At 39.3% G+C, this 12,869-nt stretch overlaps 1 protein-coding gene across 4 annotated transcripts in view; it reads left to right on the top strand.

Moving 5' to 3' along the window:
• The window catches only part of Azin1 (antizyme inhibitor 1), a 30,759-nt gene that overhangs the window by 1,940 nt on the left and 15,950 nt on the right, over positions 1–12,869 (top strand). For 2 of the 4 annotated variants that reach the window (XM_021650955.2, XM_021650958.2), the window contains exon 2: positions 2,308–2,445. The gene's annotated coding sequence lies outside the window, so the exon portion shown is untranslated. Of the gene's footprint in view, positions 1–2,307; positions 2,446–9,382; positions 9,541–12,869 lie in introns of all 4 variants that reach the window. The other 2 variants (XM_060389576.1, XM_021650956.2) reach the window with 2 other exon arrangements.

The following is a 12,869-nucleotide window of genomic DNA, read 5'->3' on the forward strand; positions in this document are numbered from 1 at the left end:
TCCTTGCTCCAAAGAGGGGAAAAATGCTTTATAATGTAAATATCAAGATATATGGAACATTGCTAACACCTCACAAAAGTTCTTTTGACAGTTCATGTCAGTTCCTGTAGATACCCATCTGGTCTTTTTTTTTTTTTAAATCGAAGAACTTAACTTAAACGGCATCAACTGCTAATGCATTCCTTTGTGTAAAGGTTTTATTTAGCATGTCTTTGCACATTAGTAGATTGTTCCTTTGTGGTCTGTATGAATAAATGCCTGATAAAATAAACCCTTGTTGCAGGACTTTAATCCCAGCACTTGGGAGGCAGAGGCAGGTGGATCTCTAGTCTACAAAGCATAAAAAAAATAACATAAGTAAAACCTCTTCTGAGTGCTTGCAGCCTAAACCTTTCCTCTGAGTGTCAAGAGGCAGGCAGATCACTGTGGTCTTGAGGACAGCCAGGGTTACACAGAGAAACCCTGTCTACAAAATACCCTTTTTTGGAAAAGTTGTAAAGATAGTAGTGGCATTTGTAAAGATGATGTCAAGAGAAAAACAAATTTGAGGAATGTCAAGGTGGAGTTGGAGTTGTAGTTGGGCAAAAGCTTGCCTAGAATGTCAAGACCTGGGTTTGATTTCCTAGCACCCCATAAACCAGGTGAGGTGCACACCTAACATTCATTTGTAATCCCAGCGCTTGGGAAATGGAGGTAGGAGGATCCTCAGTTCAGTGTCATCTTTGGCCACACAAGAGTTCCAGGGTCAGCCTACATGGTCTTTCAGCCCATCTCCACCTCCTCAGTTAACACAAATCATTCTAAACGAAAATATTTTTCTTTTTTTTTTTTTTTTTTTTTTTTTTTTTTTTTTTTGAGAAAGGGTAGACCAGACCAGGCTGGGCTCAGAGATCTGCCTGTTTCTGCCTTTTGAGTGCTGGGGTTAAAGGTAAGAGCCACCACTGCCTGGCTAGTAATGTTTTTTGTTTTGTTTTGTTTTGTTTGTTTTTAGTAATGTATTTTTCAGTACTGCTTTCCATCCACATTTCACTTATCCTTTATGTTTGCTTTTTCCAGATAAACATTTGCATTTCTCCTGGATGTAAATGTCCATCTTACCCTGTGGTCCACTTGTAGTATCTGTTAAAATGTCTTTAAAATTAGGAAGCCTTCATTTGCTAGTAGTGTCTCTGTTAAATGAGAACATTTAGATACTAAAGAACATTTTTACAAATTGTTTTGAGATAGCATCTAATGGCCCAGCTGAGCGTTCAACTCCTTATGTAGGTGATGTAGGTGAGGTTGGCCTTCAACTCATGATCTTTCTGCCTTTGCCTCAAATGCTAGGGATTAAAGTTTTAGGTCACACATTGTTTATAAATTGGATATGAGTTCTTTTCTTTCCCTCAGCAACCTTGGTTTTAGGAGTGGTCAATTTTCCTCACTGGGTAGAACATTCTATTTTTATTCATTGTTGCCTAGATCCTGCTAGGGAAGATAGTCTTTAGGAATGCATAGAGTGCTTCTGAGAACCTACAAACTCTTGACCTTCTATTCTATATAGTTTCTAGCTTAGTATTTCTGGTAGTATTTTTACTACCCCTTCCTCAGAAAATATAATCCATATGTGATACTTGGAAATAGAAACCACTAAAGCACAAAAGAAATTTAGACATATATCATATATACCACTTCCTAAATTTTACCTACCCAGTCAAACCATTATTGGGATCACCATTTCTAAAGCACTAAATTTTGCACCTTTTTTTTTTTTTTTTAATATGCCAAGCTTCACATTTATTTGCTTCTGGTGACAATCAAATGAAATAGAGGTTAGATATGATGAGAAAAGCCTTGCCCAAGGCTTTTCAAATTACTTTTTAGACAGAGTGTCATGTCTCCTAAGCTGGTTTCAGGCTCTTTTTTTTGATAAAGGATGACTTTAAACTCCTGGTTTATTTGCTGGGGTCACAAGTATGTACTACCACATCTAGCTTAATTCATAAATTTGTAGCAAAGGATAATTTGAACTTGATCTAAAAGGAATTCCAGGTAGTTCCAAGATAATTATCTATTTAAAGTTAACTTTTGTCGTTTTGTTTACGATGGGTTTTAGCTATGTAACCTAGGCTGGTATTGAACTTAGTCATCCTGCTTAGTTAGCTTCCTGAGTGTGGAGATTACAAGTATATAGTACCATGGAACAGTTGGAATATCACTTTAGAAGGATACTATTAAATAAACTAAACTTTGTTGAATCATTTAAATTAACCTGTTAGAAATACAACCTAATTTTTATAACAGAACTTTCTATTTTTATTTCTTTAGGGCGAACTTTCTGACCGAGTATACAACTACCCAGAAGGCCTAGGAGAAGTGCTGTATAGAGAGCAGTTCGACTTCAACGCTGAGCCACCTTGGGAACCTAGCTGATGATAGGGGGGTTCCATCTCCTAACTTGTCCATGTAAGTACCTTGACATCTGAGGAGATCTTAAAAACATTGAAATACTGCCTCAGTGCTTTTCAGAATTTGGAATTCTGTCTGCCTCTTCAGACCCTTAAAAACTTAGAGATTAGTTACAATAGGATCATTATAACTTTTGACTTGAATGTATAATAAGTGGTACTGTATTTAGTGCTGCCATTCCACTTGGTAAAGCTGTATTGTAGAGCATGAACATGGGAACATGTTTTCCTAGTAACGAACATCTTGCCAGTCAGGTCGTTATATTTTTTTGGAAGAGTTTTATAATTCTTTCATAAGATGGTCTTATCTACTAAGTTTGTAGAAAGGAATGGTTTGAAAGATAATAACCTGAGACTCCCAGCATGTCACATTTTAGATAGTCAAGGGTATTTGGGGTGGGGAGGGCTACTTGATATTCTGTGCTTGGATTATTTTAAGATTTGGGCCACTGTGCAAAATAATTTTTCAAACCATTTTAAGTTTGAAAGGCCCAGCTACTTAATTATTTATTGATTGAATTTTATTTTATTTTTTTTTTAAAGAACAGATTCTCACTGTGTATACCAGGCTGGATTTGTGCTCACAGAGAGCCACCTGCCTCTGCTTCTGGAATGCTATAACTGAAGGTATATACCACCATTCCCTGCTGGTTTGTATATGTAACCCAGGACAGTAGAGATAAGAGTCCTGTGGCTCATTGACCAGCCAAGGCTAGCCTAATTGATAAGCTCCAAGTTCAGTGAGAATGGTCTGTTTGAAAATGTGGACAGTTCCTGAGGAGCAACACTTGAAACTTACCTGACCTCTATCTGTACACACATGACCTGCACATACAAATAATAAATATACTGTAATATGATAAATTTTATCTCTAGGTTTCATGGATTTGGGTTTTAAAACTTAAATTTTGCATGGGCAGAAACAGCAGCACTGGGAATATTCAAGTGGGGGGGGGTGTTTGCACACATTTTTATTTCCAGAACTCAGGAGGCAGAGGCAGCAGATCTCAGGTCTGAGACCAACCTGGTCCACAGAGCTACTTACAGGGCAGCCAGGGCTGTTTAGGAACCCTGTCTTGAAACCAGAGAAGAGAAATCTCAGGAAAACTTGAGACATAAAAGTGGTATTTCTTTTTTATTTTATTTATTTATTTATGCTTTGGTTGGTTGGGTTTTTTTTATTTTGTTTGTTTGTTTGTTTTTGAGACGGGGTTTCTCTGTAACAGAGCCTGGGCTGGTCTAGAACTCGCATAGATCAGTCAGCCTGCCTCTGCCTCTTGAGTGCTAGGATTAAAGACATGTGCCACTATGACCAGCCCAAAGTAATGTTTCTTTATTGTAGTTATAATATAGATTCTAATAAATAAAAATAGTTCCAGAGCCATACAATATAGTCTGAGCACTTAGGATCAGGAACTCATGGCTTGTCTAGGGTACATGAGAACCCTGTCTCATTCATTGTAATCATTAATAGATTATAAGATGGATTTTTTTTTTTAACAGTTGGGATTTATTTATTTAGTTTTGGATTTTGGGGGTGGTGGGATACACAGGCTGCTGCACACGTAAGGAGGTCAGTGGACAGCTCGTGGGGGATCAGGTTTCTCTTTCTACCCTGTGAAGAATCCCAGGTAGTGAACTCAGGTTTCCAGGCTTACTTAGCAAGTAGCACCTTTTCCTGTTGGATCATATTGTCAGCCTATTAAAAGATTTTTAACAGATTTTAGGATAGGGGTGACTAGAAATGAGAGGTGTTCCAGGAAAGAGGAGAGAGACATACCCAAGTATGGGTATGGACTTCTCAGAGGAGAGTGGCTATAAGGTAGAAATACAAATATAAACAAACAAATAAATAATAAAAGCAAATAAAGTGTGCGCCACCATACCAGAAGAGACCACAGTGAAAGATGAACCTGACTCAAATTTCTTGCTTCAGTGAACACTAGTTATTAGAGAATGTAAGAGTTGGTTCTCACCCTCCACCATTGTAGGTCCTGGGACTTGACACAGATGTCAGAGTGCTGCAAGTGCCAAGCCATTTGGAAGGCCAAGCCTAACCTAATTTGGGAGAAAAACCTGATCTGAATTTGTACTGACTTGAAACTTGATTATGTCTACTTAGTGTTAATGTTCTTGAGTTGTACTGTTGAACGACTATGATTACAGGTACTCAGATTACTCAGGTCTCTTGTAGAGTGTTATGTAATATCTAGCGTACTATATGATTGCTCTTAGTAAATTCAGAAAGATACATTGTTTCAAGGGTTTCCACTAGAATAGTAAGTACAGTACACAGTGTCTCTGCATGATAGTTTCATTAAACACTTCCGGGGGAAACAATACTTTTAGGAAACTATTGGAAGAACTTGAACATTGGCCTTAATGGGATTACTTCATATTTGACTGTATGAACTATATTTGAGCTGTGTCTAGTACTCCATTAGGATTTTTGTGCAGTTACTACAGTCTCTAGGATTTGGCATCAGGGTAGGTTTTCTTTTCTGTCTCTTTACCGCCCTATTAAATGAGAGAGAGAGAGAGAGAGAGAGAGAGGAAAGAGAGAAAGAGAAGAAAGAAAAAGAAAAGAACAAAGACAGGGTCTCATTGTAGCCAAGGCTTGCTTAGAAATCACTGCAATCCTGCTTCAGCCTCTTAAGCAATGGAATTAAAGGCATGTAATACCACATTTGGTTTCAGGATAAGGTTGTAAATCAAGCATTAATTTTAAGTTAGTTTATTCCATTAAGCATCTGAAAACTAGATGTCTCATACAGTTTGTTAGTCTCTCCCAGTCCTTCCACTCATTCATTTTTGACACAAGGTCTTACTCTGCAACAGACTGACAGACTGAAACTTAACAGTAGCTAGACCAATACCAGGCCTTGGGGTCCTTTTACCTCAGTCATCAGAGTAGCTGTGATCACAAACCCTGATTCCTATATAATCCCCCAGTAGCAAGCTCAGAGGTAATTAACGTTAACATAATCCAGTATCTGTATCTTCGACTTTTCATAAATAATACTTAGTGGTACTGTTCTTCAGCCTGCATGATCTATGAGCCGGGTGTGGTGGCGCCCACCTGTAATCCTAGCGGAGGCAGAGGCAGGCCGATCTCTGTGAGACTTAGCCTGGTCTACAAAAACAAGTCGGGGACAGCCAGGTCTACACAGAGAAACACTGTCTCCAAAAACAAAAACCACGAGATGGATATGGTTAATATGGTTGCATGCTATTCTTGATCGCTGCAGGTCTAGGAGGGCCCAAAAAGTTAAAAAGTAGTATAGACCAATTTACTTTGTTGTGCCTTTTTTTTTTTTAATAGTTATTTTTAACTTTGTGTGTATTGGTGTTTTGCCTGCATGTATGTCTGTGTGAGGATTTCTGATTCCCTGTAAGTGGAGCTATATAGACAGCTGTGAGCCTCCGTGTGGGTGCTGGGAATTGAACCCAGGTCTTCTGGAAGAGCAGCCAGTGCTCTTAACCGCTGAGCCATTTCTCCAGTCCCTTGTTTTGCATTTTGAAAACAAGTTCCTCAAATATTCAACTTTAAAACATTTTTTATATTATATATATTTTGTGTGTACACATGCCCATGGTATGTGTAGGTCAGAATCAACTTAGAATTGATTCTCTCTCCACCATGTGGTTCCCAGTTTTGAACTCAGGTGATTAGGCTTCGTGTGGCAAGTTGTCTTTGCCCTCTGGGCTATCTGAATCACAAAAACAAAACAAAAACAGTCTTGGGTGGTTAAGGCTGATTTTGAATCCACTTCCTCACCGTAGTGCTGGAATTGTAATGATGAGGCAAGCCCCTCATCATCTAACAGCAGTTAGAAGGGGTTAAATGGTTCTCAGATCCATCACAGGAAGGTAATTGGGATGGAATTACTGGTGACTATCATAAAACTTTTTTTTAACCTATCTGATCTTGTTTGGGGTTCTCCCCTGCTTACCTCTACCACAAAAATATTTTTGAGAGATTAATCACTAATTGTAATAAATGAAACATATTAGGAAAAGGTTTGAAACTGTAAATTCTAGGATTTAATTGATGTTTTAGGGTGACCAGTGTTGAGTTAACCCTATCGGTACAATTATTTCAAGATCATCCATGCTAATTAATGTTAAGCAATTTGTCAGCATGCTAACTGAAACAAGGTTGTCTTTTTTTTTTTTTTTTTTTTGCTGTTTGTTTGTATGTATGTTTTTTGAGACCGTGCTTCCTGACTAGCCTGGAACTTGCTATATAGATGAATCTGGCTTCAAACTCCCACTTGCAGAATTTTAGCTATGTTTTTCTCTGATAATAGTGTTACTTTATGGTGTGAGTAATTTTAAGTGTCTGTTCAGGACATGCTATGGAGTTGTATTACTTTTTAGTTTTTTGAAGTACGGTTGAAACTCTATTCCCTGTTGTCCAATGACTGCTCCAGGATAATTACAGTGAATGTTGTGGCCTTAATAAACTTAAAACAGCTGTTACCACGATTTGTTTACCACTTCAAATTCATTGCAGCTGTAGTTACCTGCCTAAGACCTGTGTATCATCAGTGAGCAGCACTAATTGAACTCCATGATTCCCCAAAATAGGGAAGGAACATGAGAGAAGAGGGTTTGTTGGGGAGTGCCTGGGGGGATTTGGGTGGATATGATCAAGATAATTTAACATGTATGAGATTGAAAGAAAAACCCACATTTTTATTCTATTATGTGTGCACATGCTACTGCAGGCATGTAGGATGAGACCAGAGGATGAGACTGCAATGGCATGTGCACACACAATAGTCATGAATAGAATAAAAATGTGAGTTTTTCTTTTATGCTGTTTGTTTTTGAGGCAGAGTATGTATGTAGCTCTGGCTGTCCTGTGTAGACCAGGCTGTCCTGAAGCCATAGGGCCTGCTTGTGCCTCCCTGTACTGGGATTAAAGATAAGTGCTGACATGTCTAGCTCTGTATTTTCTTAGCTTAGAGTCTAAGCTCAACATAATATGTTATATTTGGTGTAAACAACAATCAAAAAAGTTACATTGATATTTCCTACTATGTTGCAACATGGAAGCCATAATAAGCCTGAGATAGTCTTCCAAATGAATAAATTTGTCCTGTCAGTTCCTGAAGCGTTCCACTCAGTCTTTTTTTAAAGATTTATTTATTATACAGTATTCTGCCTGCATGTGTTCCTGCCTACCAGAAGAGGGCAGCAGATCTCATTACAGATGATTGTGAGCCACCATGTGGTTGCTGGGAATTAAACTCAGGACCTTTGGAAGAACAGCCAGTGTTTTAACCTCTGAGCCATCTCTCCAGCCCCTCCACTCAGAATCTAACAGTTCTACTAGTAGGTATGTGCCCTAGACTCTGACCACTCAGTAGGATGGTGTGACTTGTACCCGATTACAAAGTGGCATGCATCCAAATAATTCAACAACTCTAAGTGTAGTATAGCTGTAAAAATTCTTTATTTGGGGCTGGAGAGATGGCTCAGAGGTTAAGAGCACTGGCTGTACTTCCAAAGGTCCTGAATTCAATTCCCAGCAACCACATGGTGGCTCACAATCATTTGTAATGAGATCTGCTGCCCTCTTCTGGCCTACATGCATACATGCAGGCAGAATACTGTATAAATAATCTGTTTTTAAAATCCTTTATATTATTTTGTCATTGAGGTATTTTAATATTTGGTGCTTGGGAGGTGGCTCAGCAGTTTAGAGCATATGTTGCTCTTGCAGAGAATCCAGTTTCCAGAAAGCATCTGTGAGACATTCCAGTGCCCTTTCTAGCCTTCCTAGACACCTTTGTTCACATGCACAGATACATACACATAGTTTAAAAGAAATCCAAAAGGGGTAGGGCGGGGAGTTGAGAGCAACTAGAGGTATTGCTCAGTGGTTAGAGGACTTAACTGCATTTGCCAGGAATCCAAATTTAATTTTGGTGGCTTTTACAACAGCCTACATCTCCAGCCTCAGTGGATCAAGTGTCCTTTTCTAGCTTTCATAGGCATATGCACATGTGTGTGTATACCTAATCAAACATAGACAGGTAATTTCAATTTATTGTTTTGAGATAAAGTCCCTGTGTAGACCATGGTTGGCCTTGAACAGATCTGCCTGCCTTTGTCTCCCAGGTGCTGAGACTAAAGCTATGGACCTTTAGTGGTCCTGGCAAAATCTAAATCTTTTTAACAAAATCTCTTTAATGTTTATTGTGAATCATCATGTTTTAAAGTTGGACTCATTTCTTTAATTATCCCTTCTTCCCTCATATCGTCTGCTCATATTTGTTCTCTTTTAATATAACTCTTCATGGAAATGTTTTGGTGTTTTGTTTTGTTTTTGTCTAGGCATAGTGAGTTACTGTTTCATCTTTTAAAAAATGTTTTTTAATTGTGATTATTAGCTTTCCAGTTGCTCTCTGTTGAGGCAAACCCTGCTCTGGATAGCCTGAGTACTCTATGCAGGTTGTGTTTGGTCCATTAATGACAAAAGTACTATTATCTTCTTACCACCCATTGGAGCATCTCAGCTACCACTGTTACTGTGTAGTGTCCTGATACTTCTCTCCTGAATGTCCTTATAGTGCCAGTCATCCTTCTAAGAACCACAAGCTTCTTCTAGTGGTCTTTAGTCAGTTACTTCCAAAGTATCTTGTGTGGTAAGTAACATTTTTCTGTTGCAGATGGAATGCAGAGGCACTTGGACACTTGTATATTTTTAAAGCTGAGTGCCGAACCATCCAGTGCTTACATGGATGCCTGTAGTTAGGCATCTTTACAGTAAACGTGGTAGTATATGTTTCAGAGTACATTGTTTGCATTTTTAGTGAGTAAAGGTCCTGTTGAAAAGTGGTTGGCTTTGTTAAGGTTGGGTTTCCTGATTACAGGTCTGCGAAGCAATACTCTCAACCTTTCAGCTCTCCCTGTTCTACTTCCAGGGAGGTCTTCACTTCAGAAACCCAAGACTCATATTCATCCAGCTTGGTGTCAAGTGGGCTGTTGCTGCCAGAATTATCTTGTGATTATATGAAAGATGTATCAGTTTCTTCTGACGTACAATCAACTGTAGAAGCCTTTGTAGCAGGTGTGTAACAAGGCAAGTGCCCAGCTGCCATGGCCATTTCTCTTGGGAGTGAACCATGAGGGCTCAACCACCTCATGGAAGACTCTAGGGAACAATGTGTGGTTCTTTGGAGCCATCGTTTCTTTTGGCAGCTTCTTCATGGAAAATGTATTGGAAGCACCAACAGCCATGAGTTCAAAAGGAAATCTTTACAAAAAAGTTTTGTGATTTCAGCAACACTAAATGAGCTTTTAGTCAGACATTAATAGGTATTTTGTTGCTAATAGTTTTCGACATGGTAGAGAATACTTTTTTAGTAATTGCTTTTGGCTTTTGGGTCTCATTGTATCCTCTGCTCCCTTTTAACACTTGGAACAGTCTTCCTGTCTTCTTCAGTGCTGCCATTACAGGCCTGCACCACCACACCCAAGCAAGTCTGTTTCTAGAGAACAGAATGGAAAGGTTGAAAAACAGCCTTCTTGTGGCAGATTAACTTGAAGTTCTGGTATGTGTTAGGTGCTATAAACGAATTGCACTTCCTTTGGCTTGTTTGTTTGTTTGTTTGGTGTTGGTTTGGTTTTTTTCCTACATAGTCCTGGCTGTCCTAGAACTCATTATGTAAGTCAGGCTGGCCTTAAATTCATTTATCTGCCTGCCTCTGCCTTCTACCACCCAGCTCTGAAATAAGCTCTTAAAAACACAAACACATCTTTCCTCTGGTTTTTCAGGACAGGATGACAGGGTTTCTCTGTGTGACAAGAGCCCTGGCTGTCCTGGACTCACTTTGTAGACCAGGTTGGCCTTGAACCCACAGAGATCTGTTTGCCTCTGCCTCCTTCCTGCCTAGTGCTGGGCCTAAAGGCATGTGCCCACGTGTCTGGCTTAATCAGCAGTTTTAAGCAGAATGTTTGTCTTTTATGAAAATAGAATCAAAAAGTCTTTTTGCTATGAAGAAAATTTCATAGCAAGTAAGGTTGCATGTTGCAGCCAAGCCCACAGCCTGAATTCCGTTTCTAGAAAACTGACTCCAGGAAGCCGTCCTTGGATGTTCACCTGTGTTTGTGCATGCACATGCACAGGTACACACACACATATACTGCTTTTTAGGGCTCCTTCATTTGAAATAAGGTAAGGTGGAGGTAGAAAAGAGGTCAAGCTACACAGACTCCCTTTCCAACTGTTTGAAACCGTCTCTTTGAGATAGTGTGCCATGCACCCCAGGCTATCCTTCATCTTACTGTGTAGCTGCCACGCCCTGTTTGTGGTAGGCCAGGGATCCAATCTGAGTCTCAGGCAGGCTAGGCAAGCATTCTGCCAGTTGAGTTAGATCCTGTTCTGCCCCCTTAAGCCCAATGACATTTTGAATTTGTTGATTCTGGAGTTTTAAAGGAAACTTGTCTCCTGAGGTATTTATGTGTTCCATATTCCTTATAGAATTCAGTTTTTTTGGACCTAGCATGTAACTTAACTGTTGGTAGCTTGAGTTTGTCAGTTACTTGTATGGTAAAGCCATCTAACAGTCTCTCTCTGGATTTTTGAGACAGGGTCTCTCTGTGTTTAGCCCTGGCTGTCCTCGAATCACTCTGTAGACCAGGCCAGAGATCCTGCCTCCAGCACTTCTAACAGTTTTAAGATTGTAGAAGATGTTTTTGTTTTTGTTATTGTTATTTTTTGCTCTGATTGGTTTCATGTAGCCATATCTATCCTTGAATTCATTATTAACTGAGGAAAATCTTAAATTTCTGTTGCTCCTGTCTTGGCCCCACCAGGGCTAGGATTACAGGCTTTTCAAGTGTATGCTGTGTTGGGAAATCAGACCAGGACCTGGTGCTTACTGTGCTGGGTACTTCATTAACTGATCTACAGCCCAATCTCCTAGGAGATAGACTTGATACCTACAGGGAGTTTGTTGTATTACCATCTCTTAAGTTTAAGAACCTTCCACTGTGGCTAGGGTCATGTAGGGTATTGGGTTTGATCCCAGGCTGCAAAACCAAAAACCATAAATTTATTGTGCTGAGACTGGTGTGAGCTTATAATTTGTAGGGATCTCAGAAATGAGGATAATAAATACATCAAAGCATCTATAGCATTGATCTTAGTTATTTTATTGTGGTTCTCAGTGTAAAGAAATCAAATACCATGTACTACATTTACATATGGTTTGGGAATGAGTATGTATGATAATCAGAATTATTTCACTTTATTGAGACAGGGTTTCCCTTGGATAGATTAGGCTGCTCTTGGACACACAGGGATCAGGTTGCCTCTGTCTCCCCAGTGCCAGGATTAAAGCTGTGCAAACGTACCATCCTTCCAACAGCCCTGTGTCAGGCAGCCAGGGTTGCCTGTGGTTGGCTTCTGATGTAGCAGTTGCATCTTACAGATGAGTGGACCCTAGGTGGGCCTTTCTTTAGAGCCAGGGAATGCTTTGTTCATATTAGGACACTTTTTAGTCCATCAACAGTACCTTTCCTTGTCTGTTTTGGTCTAATCAGTTAATAATTGAAATTTTAAAAAGTAATTGTTTGATTGGAGTGAGGTTGGAGTTTGATTGTTAAAAAGATGAGAAAAATTAGTGTATGGCAGTGGTTAACAATTGCATATGTTTACTAACATGGGTATACATTGTTGCAAATATGTTACAAATTCTTGAGTTGACCCATGCCATTACTCTAGAAAAGGCTTTGGAGAATATGGTATTGGCCAAGTAAAATCATCCAGAGAGCCTGATGTTTTTGAAAGTACTGGGATCAAAGGAATTATATATATATCTATTAGCCATGGTAAATAGAGGCTCTTCTGTCCTATCTTTAAAAGCCAGAGCTTTTGTAGTTGGTTGTGGTTCCAACCCAGGAGACCCAAGTAATGATACTGCATAGTTACTTACACACACACACAATGAGATTTATGAACTAAATTAAGATTAGGATTATTTCAACTTTTAAATCCTGTCTTGTTCTCTGGAGTACCGCAATTGCATACATGTAATCTTACCAAACTTGGCTAGGCTAAAGATCTTGGTTACATTTTTAAAAGATTGGTTTGTGTGTATGAGTTTTGCTTGAGTGTATGTGTGTGCCTTATTCCTCTAGAGGTCAAGGAGGGCATTAGAGCTTTTGAAAGGATGGTTGTGAGCCACCATGTGGGTGCCTGGTAAATAAGCCTAGCTCTGCCAGACCAACAGCGATCCCCCTTTTTTGTTTTTGTTTGTTTTGTTTTGTTTTTCAAGACAAAAGTGTTTTTCTGTCTAACAGCCATGATGTTCCTGGAACTCCCATTATAGACCACTAGGCTGGCCTCAGACTTAAAGAAACACTTGCCTCTGCCTCCTGAGTGCTGGGAGTAAACACTTAATGACA

This window comes from Meriones unguiculatus, chromosome 8, assembly GCF_030254825.1.
Source record: "Meriones unguiculatus strain TT.TT164.6M chromosome 8, Bangor_MerUng_6.1, whole genome shotgun sequence".
In the NCBI taxonomy this organism is placed as follows: domain Eukaryota; kingdom Metazoa; phylum Chordata; class Mammalia; order Rodentia; family Muridae; genus Meriones; species Meriones unguiculatus.